This window comes from Elgaria multicarinata, chromosome 8, assembly GCF_023053635.1.
Source record: "Elgaria multicarinata webbii isolate HBS135686 ecotype San Diego chromosome 8, rElgMul1.1.pri, whole genome shotgun sequence".
Classification (NCBI taxonomy): Eukaryota; Metazoa; Chordata; class Lepidosauria; order Squamata; family Anguidae; genus Elgaria; species Elgaria multicarinata.
The window spans coordinates 90,094,484-90,110,632 of NC_086178.1; the positions used below are offsets into that span (position 1 = coordinate 90,094,484).

Genomic DNA, 16,149 nt, shown 5'->3' on the forward strand with positions numbered 1-16,149 from the left:
CATGTAATCTCACCACAAACATCAGACAGTGCCCCATACTCAGCCTCACATGAAGATATGGCCACTGAAGCTTGCTTCCTTGACTTCCAGGATATTGGGGCTTTTCCAAATAATAGAATATATCCAGACGTGGATTTTCTATCTTCCGTACAGCCTGCCCAATCTGAATCCACATAGCACAATAAATCTTCATCTGGCTCTGCAGATAAACTTAATCCGTGCTCCAAGGTGCCTTTTAGGTACCTTAAAACTCTTTTCAGGGCATTCCAGGCTGGTATTGTGGGCTTTGCAACAAACCTGCTCAAAATGGCGACAGAAGCTGACAAATCTGGCCTAGACCAGTTAACTAAGTACAACAACATTCCAACCACAGACCGATACAAATCTGGGTTGCTAAAACATTCACCTTGTAAAGTACTTTGTATGTTCAGTTCCATGGGGCTTTTCACCGGTTTGCAGTCTTGCATCCCACACTGTTCAAGTAACACCTCAATTTTCTGCTTTTGACTTAGCAGAAAGCTTCCGTCCTCCGTTTGTTTAACTTCTACCCCCAGGTAATTTTTCACTGGCCCTAGGGATTTCAAGTTATACTTACTAGCCAACTGCTGTGCTACTTTTTGGACCTCTGCGTCACTATAACAAGATATCAAAATGTCATCAACAAACAAAATTAAGGCTTTATAATCCTTACCACTCCCCTTCGTGTAAAGACAAGGGTCTGCAATGCTCCTAGAAAAACCCATGTCGTTTACCAGAGTGTTGTTTAAAGTTGAATTCCAGCACCTCGCACTCTGTTTCAACCCATAAATCGCCTTCTTTAACAACCAAACTTTGTTGTTGTTATCAAACCCTTCTGGTTTCCTCAAGTACAATTTTTCCTGGATTGGTGCGTTTAGATATGCTGTGGTAAAGTCGTACTGACTTATTTTCAACTTTTCTTTGGCTGCAAGGGTTAAAAACAAGCGTAAAGTCTCTGATTTTACAGTGGGTGAGAAAGTGACGTCATAATCGACGTCCCTAACCTGATTATATCCCCTAGCAACCAGCCTAGCCTTGAATTTAGTGTCCCCGTTTTCAAGCGGCTTGCGTTTGAAAACCCAGCGGCAAGTTAAAGATTTCTGTCCCGGAGGCAAAACAACTTCTTCAAAAACCTTGTTCTCTTGAAGACTCTGTAATTCGCTTTCCATGGCACACTCCCATTGTTTTCGTTCAAAAGAACTTAATTGCTTTACTTCCGCATAAGAATTAGGTTCACAGCTCACATTACAAGCGTGTATTCCAAGCCTATGGGGAGGCACGCCTTTGTTTTGTCTTTGAGACCTACGGGGGATCTGCACCTCCTCCTCCTCCTCCTCTTGCTCTTGTTGCTCTCTGTCTTCTGGCTCGGTCTGAGTTGCTACAGGCGTTTGCCTGCTAGAAGAATCTAAATCTAGTAAAACTGACGGATTATCTCTTGAAGAAATATCTTCCTCTCCACCTTGGCTCTTGTCCAGGATAAACAAACCGTTTTTTAAACTGGCAGTCCCCTTCAGTTCTCCATGCCTGGAAATAAAACATTTCCCCTCCTCAAAGGAGACAGAGAACTTTTTCTCCATTAGATTTGACACACCTAAAAGAGAATGACTTAAGTTGGGAACAAAAATAGCATTAGCAAAGCTTTCGTTAAGGACAGGAATATGGCAAATTCCTTCTCCCTTCACTTCCTGCTTTGAGCCGTCAGCAAGGAAAATAAATCTGTTAGACGTGACTCTGAAGTCCAGGAAGCTTTCCATTCTAGTAGAAATAACGGAATTACAAGCTGAGTCTATCAGCCAGATAGCTGAGCTTCCGTTTCCTTCCTCCTTCGACATCTTGCTCACTCCGGCTGTAACGAGCTGTGCTGACTTCTTTGAACAAGAAGCATTTTTCCAGCGATGCTCAGAAACTTTCTCAGGTTGTAATCTCACTCTACAGTCAATCTTCTTATGTCCAATTTTGCCACATTTCCAGCAAACAATTGTTTTTTGTGGCTTGTGCTTTTTTAGAAACTGAATAAGCAGATTCAGTCTCCTCCTTTTTCACAGTCCCGGTCTTAACCCCTTCAGAACCAGACCATTGTTGAAATGAGTCTGCCTTGCCGTTTGAGCTCACGGCTTCTCTCTTGGAATGTCTTTTCTGTTGTTCTTCTAATAATTTTCCACACACATAATTCAGGGTTAAATTACGGACAGTCACTCCCTCTAGGGTAGTCACCAACACGTCCCAAGACGTTGGTAAGCTAGACAAAATAATATAAGACTTCATTTCCTCTGAAAGAGTCAAGCCAGCCGATGCTAAACTTTGGAATATTTCTCTCAGCTCCTGCAAATGTTTGCCAATATCTCCAGATTCTTTTAGCATCGTCCTATACATTCTGCGTGTTAAATTTATTCGATAACCTGCTGTATCTCTTACATATACTTCACGCAATTTTGTCCAGATCACATGAACAGCATCCTCTCTATTAACATAGAATAGCTGATCATTCCTCATACAGAGGATTATATAGGTTTTTGCTTTCTCTGCATTTCGATTCCACTCTCTCAAATCAGCTGCACTTAAATCTTCATCGGGTGGGTCTGTAACTACTTCCCACAGCCCTTGGTTTCTTAAACTCATTTCAATCTTAAATGACCAAGTAATATAATTTGTGTCTGTGAGTTGTTCCATTTGTGTATTCATTCCTATTTGAAGTGCCATAACTGCTAATTGGTTGTTTTTTCAACCCTTTTGTTATTTGAATTTCCTTTTTGGGAACTGACCGGCTTAACAACCTCAGAATCCCTTTTCAAATTCAAAAATAGCCTTCTATCAGACAGCGTGTGACTTTGCAAGACAAAAAGCTTTACAAAAAAGCCTCTTCCTTTGTCTAAATCCCAACGTTCTTTTGAAAAAGCAACGCTCCAGGGCAATTAGTCAACGCATGGCTTCTCTGTCTTATCAGGTCCTACTGTTTCTCTGTTAAGAACTAGAATTATGTCCAGACTGTTACTGGGCCCATAACCTCTTGAGGTTTATATATTATTTATAAACCCTTTTGTTCACTATACCAGTGAACTAGCAGAATAGCAGCGGGTCTTAACTATGAAAGTCAGCAAAGACCAAATTAACTTCAAGACAGAGTCTATTTAGTTTGGTACAAAAATAAAGTATTTTACTGATAGAAAATAACACAGTTTATGGCAATACAAATTTACACCAACATACTCACACACTTGGTCATACAGATTACAGCAGGGCTCACAACAGCAGAGAGAGAATATTTTAATCTGATTACAAAGCTCCAAAACTCTCTTTATATACACTTCCCTGAACAAATGATGAAACCACTAATTGGCAATGATAAGACAATTATACTTTTGCATCATCCCAATAATTCAATAAAGTCCAGCTGCAAACTTGACCTTTAAGCTGATTGACTGATGCTGAGTCTTCAGTTTCTTCCAGGTTTTACAGGCTTGTACAAAGATATGGAAATCACAAAAAACCAGTCCTAATTCAGGACTCCCAACAAGTTGCCCTTGCCACTACCCCCTCCACATATCATTCGTCCCTGGCTTGGCAATTGGAGGGCTACTTGTGGGGCCTCCAATCACTGTGACATAGGGATTGGTGACAGATCATTTCACAGAAGCGCATAAAAGTAAACTGGAGAGTCAGAAGTACTAGTTGATCTTACTATCCTGAGAAACTCTCTCTCTGCTTCTCTCTGGGACTGCAGCAGAAGAAGTTTGCAGATGAAAGGGGATGTTGGGTACGGGGGTGGGGGGAATGCAGGATTACTTCTGGCAGACTAAGTTACTTTCATGCATGACTTGGAAGCTAAAGGTCCAGTGCTTCTTTACATAACCTTTTTAATTGCTCATTAAAGTTTTGGAAACTGCTCGTGGCTGCTATTAGTCCTATCACTCTGTTCCAGACTGCAGTGCATTTGCAAGGTCAATGATATGTCAAAAATATCTCTCAAACACCTGGCATCCATGAGGAACTTGCTATCACCAGGAGACATACTTTTTGCCCCAGTTATGGCCCATTAATTTTTTAAAATTGGTCTTTAGGTGCAGGGAGAAAATGTGGAAATATTGGAGATGGCCCAGGGATTTTTTGGCATGTTACTTCCCTCTCCCTCATCAAAACCACTTCTTGAGCAAAAACGTTCATTCAATCCCCATCCAGCCCTACTGCCTTTGCTACCAATTAGCACTTTCCTTCCTTGTCCTCACTACTTCTCATCAGGCCCCTAGTTTGTTCTGTTAGTCGGTCTTGAATTGTGTAAGCCAGCAATAGGGTTTTTTTTTCTTTTGAGGGTCACATGCTGGCAGTGGGCAGGGCTGAAGTCAGCAGTAGGTGGGGCCAGAGTTGAAAGTGGGCGGGACCACCATTTCTCCCCCTCCCCTCTTCTCTCTCTCCCTCTCTGAAGTTACAGGGGGGACTCCCCTCCTGCCTCCTCCCCCAATGCCCTGGTAGCCAAAGGTGGGGCTTTTGTGCTGTGGATAGTGGCCGGAGCAGAGCAGAGCAGGTCTGTAAATTAGGACATTTGGGCAAATGGCAAAAGCTTAGTCGTAAAGCACATGTTTTGCAAGTATATGGTCCCAGCATTCTGGAATCTTCAGTTAAATAAACTTGGATAGTACAGCTAGGAAATATCTTTGTATGAGAGTTCAGAGAGTTGCTGTTAATTAGACTAGACAATTCTGAACTAGATAAACTAGTGATCTGACTCAGTGTAAGGCGGAATCGTATGTTCATTTGGGGGTTCTGGAATCTTTCTCTAGGCTAATTAGAAAGTGTGGGAGGCTGGATGAATGCACTGCTTATAGACAGTGCAGCTGTGCGTCTCCTGCCTCAGAGCAATGGCAGCATTAGTTTGGAAGAAACAGGTTGGCAGAGAACTGGCCTCTGCTGTGAATGAAACCTGTGGCCCTCCAGATGATGATGGACTTCATCAGCACCAGTTAGCATGGACAGGGTAATGGGAGTTGTAGTTCAACAATATTTGGAGAGCCATAGGTTCTCCACCCCTGCTGCAAGGGTTCTTGGAGAATGTGGAAAGGGCAGCCATCCCTATGAAGTAGCTTATAAGGAGCATTTGTGACACTTGCGTTATGACTCTCCCCAGCTGGAAAGCTGCAAACATTTGCATCTTGGACTCTTTGTCATTGTACAACAAATATTGCTCTGTTGTTCCTTTCTCTTGTCACCATTAATAGAGCCATTTGCTACAGTGATGAATGTCTCTGGAATATCAAGTTGGTGGCTTTACTGGAAAATTCTTGTTTAATTTTTGCTTTCCCACATCACTATGCAGCCGGAAATATTGAACCCTTTTTCTTTTATTTCTGGGCAATCGCTTCGGAGGCTTCCCCTTTCTACCACCATAGCACAGTATGAGAAGTGACAGGGTGGAAAACCAGTTGCTTCGGAATGCTCCCATGAGGGTCGTTGAAATGTCTTGTTGGTTTGCACTGCCCGGCCCCCGAATTCTCTGCTGCTTTTGAGATCTGCGAAGCGCAGAATCCCAGCTGCCAGTTTGATGCCTCTCCAAGCAACTCTTTTTTGCTTTGCTCAAGATGCTTCCTCCCCCCCCCCCCCCGCCACACACAGACTCCTTCAGTCTTTTTATTGACACTATGGAATATAAAGCAAATTAAATGTCAGTCCCAGAATGCTATGTTGGGTTTCATCTTCTCACACGTAGCACCACATCTCCTGGAAATTCGGTTGTTCTCATTTGAAATTGGAGCTATCGGGGCAGAACTAGTTTGTTTTATAGGGTAGTTCTGATCGAAGCTATGAAGCGCTTTCCCTGATTTTGCTGTTTTATAATCATCAGAACAGGCAGGAGAAGTTCAAAAATGCTGATGCTTGCGCATCCAAACAGAATCCATCATCCTTAGTGCTTTTGCTGTGTCATTTCCCACCCCTTCAAGGCCCACTTCCTCTGACACCAGCAGGCTTCCCAGATTGTTCCGAACATGTCTTTACAATAAAAGAGGTTACACTTTTTTTTAACAAAATATGCATGCATCTGAAGATGTACGTGGGTCTTTAAATGGCCCTCTATATTTCTGGGTTCATTGTAGATAGGCAACAGGAGCAAAGGACAAATAATAAACGTTTGTCCTTTATTATGCTTGATAGTGGACAAGCATAATATTATGCAGGTATGCTTGATAGTGTTTGCAGCGTACATAATGTTAGGGCAGTTATTCCCCAATGGTGTGCTGGGAATACAAGAATGTCACAAGAAATAAATTTAAATAATAAAAGGCTCTCTTGAGCCCCAGGTACCCAACAGGCTGCCTGCTGTCTCTCTACAGTGGGGGTTACAGAAGGTAGATAGCTGAATGATTTTACACTAAATCAACAAGGGTTTCTGATTCCAGCTGTTCACAATAGCAAACATCGCCACTCGAAAAATAAGCTACTAAAATACCTGATCTGTAGTAAACTAGATGTGTGTGTGTGTGTGTGTGTGTGTGAGAGAGAGAGAGAGAGAGAGTGTGTGTGTGAGAGAGAGAGAGAGAGAGAGAAGATGGAGGAGGAGGAGGAGGAGAGAGAGAGAGAGGGGTGTCATTGCTCACCCAGTGCAGGAAGTATTTGGTTCTGAATCCTGAGCCACCATTTTAAATCTAGCTCCTCACATGACTGGTAAAAAACTAAGTAGTTCCCATTATTGGTCTGGTCTTGCCTCCTTCCAAGCTCTGAATAGGATATTTTTTGGGTTATTCAGTCACTCCTGATGGAGAGATGTAATAGTCCTCTGAGGAAGCTGCCTTTTGCATCTATGCATGAGCTGCTTCTGTAGGCTTCCTTCCTTCCAATCAGAAGGCATGTCCAAAACAATTATGCATACAGAAGCGTAGCCAGTGGGCTCCTTTGAGAAGCTCAGTTTCCAGACGTATATGTGTTACTCATATGCAGCAAAAACAGTGAAGAGGCTCATCTTAGAGACTTGACACATTTTTCTGGTATAAGCTTTTGTGGACTATAGTCCACTTCATCAGATGCATGAAGTGTTATTGAGAGTTTCAGCATATGTATGGTCGATACAGTACCTGAAGCTCTCCATAACGCTTCATACATCTGAATAAGTCCTGGAAAGTTTAAACTGGAATAATTTGTTAGCTTGAAGATTTCACAACACTCTTTGTTGTTTTTTCTGAGGCTCAATCATTTTTTTATGCTGGCACACTATAAAAGTAAACCTTTGGGGATATAAAAGTCGTGTGCCTTTGATTGTAATTCAGGAAAAGTGTTCCTCAGCTATCAGACATTTGAGAGAAAGTGTGCTGGTGTATAAAAGGAAGAAGCATTGAGTTCCGGCTTGTCATTTTGCTCTGTTTAAAGCGCCCTTGTCCTTTGGCTGCTAAGCACTTGAGAAAAGACAAATGCTTTATTGAAAAATATTGTATTTCTGAAATGATGTTTTAATACATGGATCTACAATGTGGCACCTGCAGACTGAAGCACCTGCCAGGCTATTTTCCTAGTTAAGCAAATGCAGAAATCTCTCCATTGCCTTGAACAGGGAGGGTAAAAAAAAAACCCACTGAAAATTGGCTGGAGGAAGGGGGCGCAAAGCTATCCCCCATCAAAGACCATTAGGGCAACAGGGTCCAAAGAGGGAGAGAAAAGAAAGGAGAGAGAGGGAGAGGGGGGCATCAGAGGGGAGGGGAGCACAGAGAAGGGGGGAGGAAGGAAGGAAGGAAGGGGCTGAGAGAGAGGGGAGAGGGAAGAGAGAGAAGAGCCAGACAGATGGATGGAAGGAAGAGAAAGAGAGAGAAAATAAAAGAAGAGAAAGAGCCAAAGAGAGAAAACGAAGCCATAGTGAATAGCATACACGCAGGGTTCACATCCATGCAGGGTTCACATCCATGCAGACTCACACAGACACAGATAAGAGAAGAACTCCCCAAAAATATTGATTGCCCATCCCCCACAGTAGCAAATATTTGGTAGTGCCCAGGGTATTTTTTCAAAATGCCAAATGTATCCACAGGCCCAAAAGGGTTGAAGACCTGTATTTTAATATAGTCAGTTCTCTGTCTTGGCTCATCACTGTTTTCTTGTGCAAAACTAGAAGGCTCCTCATGTCTTCTATTCAGTAGAGTCTGGGTGACTTTCAATGAAAAGGCTTTATCTCTAATCTTTACATTCTATTCTTTAAAGTCTTTGCTGCAAAGGCACTGCTAAAGGGGAAGAGTGTTTCTTATTTCAACTAGCTAACGTGGAAAACAAATAGGGTTTGATTATTCATGGAGGAGTGTTTTCCTTGGGGAAACTATATAACTAACAATTTTTATTAAGTATTTAAGTGCTTTTATGAAATATTTGCATACAGCATATTGAAGCATCATGTTCTGCTAGATTAATTTTGAACTTCAAACAACTCTCAGGCTGTTTTTTAAAGAATGTTTGCTTGCATGAAATCAATCATGGTCTACTTCTACTTCTTTCATGGTTTTTTCTTATCACCAGGGTCGGCAACTTGGTACTCTCCAGTGTTTCAGACTACAATTCCCACAATCCGTGACTATTGGCCATGCTGGCTGGGGCTGCTGGGAATTGTAATTCAAAACATCTGGAGGGGCAGCCTTAGCACAATGTTCCTGCCTTAGCGCAATGTTCTATTTGCAAAGTATGTACAGCATGATCCGAAGCATGTTCACCCAGGCCTAATCTGCACCAAGCAGGATATTGCATTATGAAAGTGGCATGAAAGCGGTATATAAAAGGCAGGAGCCACACCAAGCAAGATATAGCAGTATGAAAGCGGTATATGGCATGTGTCAATGGCCCCCACCAGTTGTCAGTGCACTTCAATACCGCTATAAAGCAGTAGTGTGGCTCCTGCCTTTTATATATCACTTTCATACCGCTTTCATAGTGCAATATCCTGCTTGGTGTAGATTGGGCCCCAGATCCTAAGGAGTCTGATGGGTCTCCACCCCCAGTAGGTGTGCTTATGATTTCAGCCTTCAGGGCACTTCATCCAAGACAATGCTTTACAGAACATATGCGTGTCTCTTTTTCAGTGTACTGTTGATAGAAGCCTGATTTGGGGAGAGAGAGAGAGAGAGAGATGCATGTGCATTCATCAAACATGATGGATGTGTGAGATTAATGTAATTGCCCTCATGGAAGGGACTTCCAAATAGGAAGTCTCATCTTGTGTGAAGCAGCCCGTAAGGTGAGATTCCATCTCTCCCAACTCCCTAAGGCTGGGTGAGACCACAAAGGAATTCACCTCCTGTCTATGGCAGATGACAAGGTGCATAAGACACCAGCTTAGGTTTCTAGCAGACGGAAATTCTACAGCTGGTGACAACAGAAGGGGAAGCCGGTGGGAAGAGTAGTTTTAAGGACAAATGATTATCTTTGCGAAGAATCTTCTTTTTCTTTTGGCTTGGATTTTCTTGTTCCCCTTGTCATGCTATCACAGACTTCCCTATCTGAAGGACAACAGTACATTCACTCCTACAACTGCGTGAAACCATCTGCTTTACCACTGTCCCTTCCTTGTCTGCCAGCTGTGAGTTTTGCCCGGTCAAGACCAAGTATAAGCTGGCACAGGTAACTTTTGTACTTCAGAGTCTGTGGCCCAGGGGGAATCCAGCAATGTCTACATCTTAATGTAGCATTGGCAGGATGCTGATATTCTACCCACTATGGAATTGTATGAAGTTGCCTTGTTCCCGTGTCAGACCATTGGTCCATCTAGGCCAATACTTCTAGTCTGACGGCAAGCAGCACTGCAAGGTCTTCCCTAGCTGTGCTGCCTGAAGTTCTTTAACCAGGGCCTTCTATATGCAGAGCAACTGAGCTGCACCCTCTCTCCTTCACCAAGCAGCGTTCTGGTCTGATCAGTCCCTGGTTGGGTCTGAACTTCCATAAACACTTGGGCATGTTATGGTGTCCCTTAGGACTCTTTCACTCCTTGCTGGAGTGGAACAGCATGAATTGAGGGTACAGGCAGAAACAGTCTGAGGCAGCTCTTCCATCACAGTCACAATTTATTTATTTATTTATTTATTACATTTTTATACCGCCCAATAGCCGAAGCTCTCTGGGCGGTTCACAAGGCTCGATCAGGAGTACAGGGGAATCCTACTTCTTAGCATTTATGCCTTTATATAAGGTAGAGGGAACTCAGCATATTAGCTGTCTTTATGCAGCACACAAAAAGGCTCAGATAAATTCTTAGATGTCAGATTTCTCTCTTAAAACATCTATGTTATCATGCACCAGCAAGCTGTAGGTATATGGTCAAAAACTCATTTTTTACATACCTGAAGCTGACTTCCTCAACCTGGTGCCCACCAGAAATTTTAGACTACAACTGCCCATTTGTTGTGATTGAAAAAAAGTAGTCGTCCAAAACATCTGGAGGGCACCAAGTTGGGGAAGGCTGATCTAGAGAATTCTGACCCATGGCAACTGTTAAGGGATTTTCTGGCTTTCTCCTGTTAAATATAGAGAACATTTTTAATGCTAATGCAGAGTACATAGGGTTTACCAGTTACGTAAGGCATAAATGTATCATGCTTACTACAGTCCTTTTCCATTCTGATGAGCACAGCATGCCCTTGCTCTTGAGTTTCTAGTGAACCTCTGTGAAATTTGGGAAACCTTAAATGCTGTCAGATCAACTGACAAATTGCAGCTGGTTGAATGAGTTTGGGTTATTATGCAGTCCTGTCTAAATGATGCGGCAGTATTCCAGAGAGGTTCTGACAGTATGAAGGAAAGAATCTATTTGAAGAGCAGCTTGTCAGTTAGCATTGGGCTGTTATATTTCTGGCGTTTATATCTTCATCGACATGTGTGAAATACCAATAGAAAACATTTTTTATGCTTTGGGACATATTCCTTTAGTTTATAGTTTAATGTAGCTGGGGAACTACTTTAAGTTGGGGGTGGGGGAATTGCCCCCCAGTGGGTCTTCCAGGGGGTCAGATCATGACAGAGGGCAGGGCCACACCTGCTGATGTCATGACCCCCACCCATCCATCTTGCCTTTCTTGGTACTGAGAGAGGCACGGAGTTCCATGCCTCTCTCAGCACAGAGAAAGGGATTCAGTCAGGCCAATCAGTCAGGTGTCTCTTTTGCACAACTCTCGTCCTCCAGTCGCCCATCAGAGATAGCAGGAGGCTCCACAGGCCAGATGGAGAACTTTCCCAGTTTGGATTAGCGCCCATGGGCTGAAGTTTCCCCATTCTTGCTCTAGGGCATAGTTACTTCCCTGCAGGCACTAATGGCCACACTACACTGCAGGCTGTTGTGCCTAATATTCGGCTGTTAATTAAAATGGGGACCACTAAAGAAAAACAGCATTTGCTGCTAAAATGTCTTTTCCTTGTCTCATATTTTAAGACATTATTAAAAAAAAAAAACTCCAGGGGCAATTTTTTATCCAAAATCTCTGTTTCAAAAGATAGGATATAATAAATACGGAAATCTTTCGGAAACCATAACTTGGTAGTGTGATTAAACCATTTTATCAGTGTATTTAAGGGCTGGGTTGCTTTGAGTAAATGTTATGAGATCTGAGAGATCTATAGATGTTAGAGGGAAGATGTGAATAAACTTTAAATCAGTTGGTACTCTATTAATTTATTTTTAAACTCAATCACTGCTTTTAAGACTCAGCTCAAAACTTTTCTTTTCCCTATAGCCTTCAAATATTGAGTTTGTTCTGACTTTACACTGTTGGTTTTGCCCTACCCTGTGCCTGTTTACACTTCCCTGTGCCTGTTTGCATTCTCCTTCCCTCTTTATTGTTTACTACAACTTATTAGATTGTAAGCCTATGCGGCAGGGTCTTGCTATTTACTGTGTTATCTGTACAGCACCATGTACATTGATGGTGCTATATAAATAAATAATAATAATAATAATAATAATAATAATAATAATAGGTTGCTTTGAAAAAATATTTCTTTCCCAGCCCACAGTTTTATAGTTTGACAACATTATCTTCAAATAAATAAAGCTGTGGATACTAACAGAGAGTATGTTTTTGTGTTTAAGTGTGTGTGTAGGCAAACTCTGAACAGGGTGCTCGTCTGTTACTGGTAAATTTGTTAAAAAGTGATAGGTTATTTCATAATTTGTGTGGAAAATGTCAAAATATGACATGCTGCTTGTCATATTATGCAGTTACTACTTCTTAACTACTGCACATTGCAAAGATTCTGAGACTGACTCAAAAAATGACAGTACAAGCAGATTTGGTGTGCATCCACATCTTCCCCTTAACAACTGAAGCAGCTATAAAAGATTCACTCACTCTCTTGCCCCCTCCCCTTGGGTCTTAGCTACCTGACATGTTCCTGTGATAAATGAGCAGTGGGATAGGCCATGCTGCAGCCTCAGATTTCTACCCAACCTCAGAGGGAAACAAGTCTCAGTCTAACATATCTCCTCACCTTGTTCTCTCCAGATAGGCACTAAGTCATGGCCTGCCACAATGCCCTGTTTATCTTTACCTGGGGTGTCCCATACCTGTTATCTATATCCAGGTTTCAGTATGGGCACATATGTTCACTGAGCTATCTGCTGTTGTATTAGGCTGTAGGTGTCTGTCCTGGGAGCACATGAGCCTAGGGCTCACTTGCCGCTGAGATATGGTAGAGCTCTCTGCGGGTGAGTGGTGGGTACAGGCAGGGGGGAATTTGGCAGTGGTGGTAGGGTCAGGGCACCCATGGGGGAGGGCTGCAATAAAGCCCTTGGAGAGCCACCACTTGTGCACCCTAATCTAAACTGGAAGCAATTCTGCAGAAGCACCCAGAGAAGGCATGGGAACAGATTCAGAGTCAGATGAGGAAGAGGGGGAAAGAGTAGGAGAGCTACCAAGGTCACAGGAGATAGAGCAGAGACAATGGCAGAGAGGAGTGATTCCAGATGCCCGCTAATCAGTTGGATCAAAGCCAGGCAGAAACCTCTCCTCCACCATGGGTATCAGGTGAAGAGGGAGGAGCAACTTCAGGAAGTGAGGTGGTCTAAAAGGCTGGCCACCCAAAAGAGGTCTCTAAGGAACAGCCACTCAGGTTTTCTACTGCTGGTGGACCAGTTTCATAGCACCATCCTAGCATTGTGCATTCAACACAGGGAACTTCTTGTAGTATAATTAGTATTGTGGAAAGCTGACTAGAGAACGTAGCTAACATGTTACTGGATGCTGATTAGGCCTGTAATCTGCTGTTGATCTGGCTGAGATACGCATTGAAAAAGCTATTTACTAAGAAAATGTCTTCCTGGCGGGGCTACAAAGGCGCCCGGAGGCTTGGCACGCCACATAAACCATGCCACCAAGCCTATATCAGAAGTTTTGAACAGTTCCTTTTGTAATAAGGCATCTGAAGGAATGGCCATTTCTTCACCCCAGCAAGCTTCTCGTTCAAAGCAGTCTGAAAGCCCCTTGCACATTAATATGTGTGGTGGCATTTTTCTCAGGCTTGCTTTTCAGGAGTGATGTATTGGAAAACTAAAGAACCTTCCCCCCCTAGAGTTTTAGCATGTGTGTAAATATTCAGATGCATTTAGAAACTGATTATAAAACCATCTTCAGTCATTAGTCAAGCAAAGCAGCTTTGGAGCCCTTTTTGGCGTGCTAATAATGCCTTACTTCCTGAAAAATACTGGACATTAGGAGAAAATAATTAGACGCATGTGTGCTTCTAATAAAGGCCTAATGGAGACTGTCCATTAGAAAATCTGGGTATAAAAATGGAAATCAACATGTTTATATGGCTGCTGGGAATTATGAAATCGTTGCTCATTTCCAGGCATATTTGAGAAATGTAGATTGCTTCTTTTTTTATATTGTAAGTGAGGATCAAGACTTCTCTCATTCTAGTACACCAAAAGTATTGTTGTTTTTACCAAGAAAAGCTGTTGAAAATTGTGCTTAATTGATGCTGATTACACAGCCTATTGCTCAAATTACTCCAACTAAATAAAAAATGTTTCTGTGTGCTTCACTTATCATACTGTAGACAGTCACTTGTATTAGAACAAACACTGGTAGACATTTGGGCTATTGCATGCTAAAGCCACTCCGGTATAGTTTGTTATACTTTTCTAGTTCAAAATAAATCACCAGGTGTTCATTTCCTCACAAAAGTGAGGAATTCGAATGCACAAAAGGAATTACTTAATATTGCCAGCTTTGATGTTTTAACTGAACTATTAGCACTTTTATAGATAAAAGTTGCTTATTTTTCAGATAGGCCTTTTTCTCGCCTCTAGCTATAATGCTAAAAGGTTTCAGTCACGTAACAGCTACATCACTAAGGGTAAAATTACACATTGTGGTAAGCTGATGTTTTAAATTGTGTGCCTTCAACTGCTCCCTCTCTTTCTTTCACAAAAAGCAGCTGGAAGCCCAGGGAGACGGTTAACCTTTTCTTCCCTGTATTGGTTTCTCACTGAAAATTGGTCTTCGCATTATTTACTCTCGAAAGTGCGATTTGCAGCAGATACCTTTTTTGGGTGGGGCTGACCTCTAAAAGCAAAATCTAGAGGTCAGCTCCCCCCAAAGAAAGTTTTAGCTCCCCCCACTCCTCTCCCTGTGCTTCTAATCCAAATTGAGGTGGTGGTCCTGGAACGACTCTTTTTGAAAGGAACGTTGTAGTTGTAAGCATACACTTTAAAGCAGGGGTGAGCAATTTGTGACCCTTCTGGTGTTCTGGTCTACAACACCTATGATCCCTCAGCATTGGCTATGTTGGCTAGGGTTGATGGGAGTTGTAGGCCAAAATATCTGGAGGGCCATGAGTTGCCCACCCCTGTTCTAAAACATTTCCTCATTGGAACATGTAGTTTGACTCTATCAAAATGTTAAGAAGATAATATTCTAAGAATCTTAAGATGGGGAGGAATGAAGAAGCCTGCCCCCTTCTCCTCTGCCCCGATACCATAGCTCAGAACACATTTTAGTGCCTCTCTTAGTCATTTCAGAAGCTCCCTGTATGGTTTTCATTAAATAGACAAAGAAATGGTCAAATTCCTGATTAATAGCCATATGAAAAGTCTAACATTAACATTAACCTAGTCTTAAAGTGATGCTCTTGTGGCTTGTGCCAAATCAGTATCTCTGATTTTTAACATAAAATCCCCTCAACAAATAACCTAAGAGGGCAGAATCCTGCTATTTACAGCCAGTGTGGGGATCACAAAGGGGGTTTCTCTCTTTCCAAAACTATGATAATGATTATCACAATATTCATATTCAATGAAATACTTCTAGCCCTCCTGATGTGGTTAAAAGCTTAAATATATGAGGAAAGTATGTTCTAAAGGCGGTCTTGAATAGTAAGGACCTTATTGGAAAGCTGGCATTAATTCCAGGTGATACATCAGGATTATGACACCCTCTCTCTCTCCCTCCCTCTCTCACCCTCATATTTCCCATGAATAAAACAGGTGAAGGGAAGATAAAATACACCAGCTCTTTTATGAGTACTGCAAATTGAAATATAGGCTACATACACACAATGCTAAACCATGGTTTATATTAGTATGGGATATTGAATCATGAGTTGTCATTACTTGTGAACCTGAAACTATCGGTTGTTAACCACCACCACCCCTCGAAGAGAACCCATTATTTGTTAGGTTGCGAACTCTGTGTTGTTCAAATCATGGGTGATTGTTACGTATGAACCCAGAATTGTGGGTTGTTCATGGGTTGTTTCACCAGGCTACAGAGATGGCAGGCAAGAGTGGTAAAAACAACAACAACCCCAAACCATCAGCCACTCCACATGCCAGAACTACAGTGCTGTAAAAGCATGTGGGATACAAGGCGGGAGTAGGCAAAGGGGGCAGGATTCAAACAACCCAGGAATTGGTGGGGGGGAGTTGTGGTTTGCTCAATAGTCTGGCAGATAGGTCATGGGTTAATTCTGGGCAAGGCAACAACCCATGAGTTAATTAAACCATGAATTGTCATTATGTATGAATCAGATTACAGTGATGTTGATGTTCATTATCATTAGAATTTCTTCTACCAAAAGCAATGTTTTTACTTGCCTGTATCTCTCCTGATTGACCTATCATTTTCAAAGTGAAGCAGAATTCTGAATAAATACTGTTAATGTCTTGGTGCATGAGACTGTGAATGT

The 16,149-nt window shown here is 42.2% G+C and overlaps 1 protein-coding gene across 1 annotated transcript in view; it reads left to right on the forward strand.

The window, feature by feature from the left end:
• MICU1 (mitochondrial calcium uptake 1) overlaps positions 1-16,149 on the forward strand; it is a 170,675-nt gene that overhangs the window by 109,279 nt on the left and 45,247 nt on the right. The gene's annotated exons all lie outside the window — the stretch shown is intronic.